General features: G+C 42.2%; 1 protein-coding gene across 1 annotated transcript in view; it reads right to left on the reverse strand.

The window, feature by feature from the left end:
• Positions 1-2,960, reverse strand: part of iqsec1b (IQ motif and Sec7 domain ArfGEF 1b) — a gene marked incomplete in the record, with an annotated part of 38,018 nt that extends 35,058 nt beyond the window's left edge. Inside the window, 1 exon segment of the mRNA XM_014029801.1 lies at positions 2,954-2,960.
• Positions 2,961-3,162: the final 202 nt, after the last annotated feature.

A 3,162-nucleotide genomic window follows, 5' to 3' on the forward strand; every position in this document is an offset into this window, starting at 1 on the left:
ACACACACACACACACACACACACCTTTGCTTAATCGGGTGGGGGTCTGGAGGATCCCACCGCCTCACCGAACGTGAGTGGGGTCATATGGACCCCACAAAGGCAGTGGGAGCGATAAGCATGGGAGCCAACACTAAGTTTAGCTTAGGACAGGGGTGTCCAAAGTGTGGCCCCTGAAGAATTATACTAATTTGTTTACAAATTTGTCCCCCCGGCAGAGGTGTAGATGGAGACTTTCTATGTTTAATTATGGCAAAATTATCACAGACAAAGTAAAATCTTCTTCCAATAAAGAATATTGGTAACAATGCCAATTACTTATCTTTAAATAACCAGGCTCTCAGCTTTTTCCACGTCTATCTGGTGACTTCTACTCAAAAGCTGATTTTGCTGCCCTCCAATTCGCTTTTAATTAACTCTTTAAATTTGTCTAAATATAGCAAGCATTTTCAATGAAAGAGTGACCTAAATCCTGAGTTTAGATTTAAAATCTAAATTGTTAGATTAAGGATTAACTAAACTGGGTTCCCTTTTCCCCAATTAAAACCTAGAAATTTGCTAAATTTCTTTCAATAAGGGAAACCTGCAAAACACTTTTAAACTTCTAGATCTACTGTAGATTAATTTAAACATCCACTTCCAGCAATAAATCTGACTACTTTATTTGTTTAATTTAAGTATTCAATGCTTAGTTTAATGTTGAGCAGATAAAGGGAAAATATTTTTGGCCCTCAGGTCCTTCTGACTTTATGATTTTGGCCCATGTGACAAAATGTTTGGACACCCCTGGTTTAGGAGCTAAAGCCACAGGAGCTAATCATATATAAAGCTGAAGTACTGCTTCCATGAAGCAGCACTGTTGTCCTCCATCATTTTCAGTTTCATGTTGAATCATTTCTACATCCTCCTGTCTGTCCACACGCTCCGGTTTTATTTGAAAGAGCCGAAGGTCAGACATTGTCCAAAATTAATGTTCAAGTTGGATGGAGTTTGCACTGGAGCAGCCAATATATACATTTACACAGAATGACTAAAGCAATCTGCTTCATTCTTGACCCTGCTCAGACTAGATGTTAGCTTTTTAGTCTGGCCAGAAATAAACTACTCCTTCAACCTGAGTTTGTTCAGAGATATTTATAACAGATGAGCTGTTCACAACTTCAAAATACTGTAACACTTCAAGAAACAAGAAAAAAAACAACACAATTTTAGTAAGTTTTTTTTCTTTTTTCCCAAACAAGCATAATACAAGGCAGCGCCTACAGATGAGGGATTCCCTGAAGGTGAAGCTAAAGATGATGCATTATTAATACATCATGAAAACAAACCCTGTTTCAGAACACTAGCGCCTAATAAAACAGTGTTTGTGTGCAGTATGTAAAAACACATTAGCATACAGATGGCAGCATCTGATTTTGGTGGTTGGTTGGGGTTTTTTTATACATCGCAGCTTTCCTCTGTTTGGGATAAACATCTGGAGAATGTGAAAGAAACGTATGCAAATGAAGCCCTTTAGATATCGGCGACGATGTAAGGAAACATTTCAGCAGACGTTACAAGAATACTCTGCTGCAACGTTAAAATATGGTCTTTAAAACGGTAACTGCACCTCTCTGAGGCTGAACATGACATGAGCTGGACATATGGAGCATCAATTCACCCAAACATTACAGACGTCTGTCATCCAGAGAAATGCACAAACGTCTGTGTTTTATACATTGAACAGATAACTGGGGATGATGGCTTTGAGCAAAATGACTCAAACTGATTTTGGAGCAGATGGGAAACACACCGAGCAACACATTTATCTTTTCTATTTTTTTTAACAGAGCCAGCAGACGAGAAGAGTGATTTCCAAAGATAAGACGAAACGGTGCACATTCCATCAAACCTGCAAGGTTTTATGTTAGGTTTTACATGCTTTTATTTTGAAAAGTAGGGGAAAGGTGATCCTGGAGATGTGTTTTTTGCACGTTTTTATTTTTTAGCTGCTGAAATTCACAGGTTAAAACGTCTGTGACAGCCAAGAAGGAACTGACAGAATCGTTCCTATTATTGATTGCAATTTAAAGTGAGCTTTAAAGTTAACATCAAAAAACAGGCATTGATTAGCCAGAGAGGGAGAGGGGGAACATGAAGAGGTCCCAGAGGGACAGATAAAAATAAATCCAGGCCACTCAACTCAGAACAAGCAGAGCCGACGCTGCACAGAAGACAAAAAGTTATTTAAATGACTCTTAGAATAAAAAAGGCAAACGAAGCAGGTTTATTTCTTCCAGTAAAACACAACAGAAGGTCTGTCAGCCACGTTTGTAGGAGTGATTGTTTAAAATGTATTAATATACTGAGAGTAGGAGGAGGCAACACTGAGGGTGTAAAAACTAAAGCTCAACAGCATAAACATACCTTTTGTAAAAGTTGTTGTGGGGGTGCAAGCACAGCACGTGCCAATAGTCCAGACAAAAGGCTTTAAACTTCCACATCCTCGCATCAAACCATCAACAGGACCAACTGTGGCGCCGTCCAAACATATTTTACATTTTTCCAGACAGTAAATCCCAGACGTGGATGTCGTCCTCCTCTGTCCTCCAGCTTCTCACCGCCGCTGCTGGACTTCAGCCTGAGTGGGTTTTAACCCGCCCAGAACCACCACAGAACTCCTGGACGCGTCTCGGCCGTCACTCAACCCAGAAAACCCCATCAGGAGTCCTGCAGGACCCGCCGGTCCTGGCTCCGTTTTAACTCTTATCCAGGTCAGCCGGTTTGTCCTCGGCGCTGCTCGTCCTCACACTCACACACAGTCAAGATCCTGTGAGAAGCATGACGGCTACAACCGGAGCTCTGCACCTTTTCCAGGAGGCACAGGTTGAACGTGTGACAGCTCCTTCCACACCTCCTGCTCCGTCTCTCCTGCTACGAGAACTTTTCCTTTTCCCGCTCTCAGCACGTCGCTCTCTCTCTCTCTCCCTCCCTCACCTCGTCATCCCCAGCCCTCCTCTGTCCTCCCGTCTCCTCGTTCCAGCTACAGTCGTCCATGCAGGACCCTCAGACTCTGGTTGCTGGGCAACACTATCGTACTACTGAAGCTTCAAATGGAAGTCTGGCCGTCTGTGATTGGTTGTTTTTTTTTTTTTTTTTAACAGGGAGGGGTTGCTGCGATGG

Source organism: Austrofundulus limnaeus, unplaced genomic scaffold, assembly GCF_001266775.1.
Source record: "Austrofundulus limnaeus strain Quisiro unplaced genomic scaffold, Austrofundulus_limnaeus-1.0 Scaffold952, whole genome shotgun sequence".
NCBI classification, from domain to species: domain Eukaryota; kingdom Metazoa; phylum Chordata; class Actinopteri; order Cyprinodontiformes; family Rivulidae; genus Austrofundulus; species Austrofundulus limnaeus.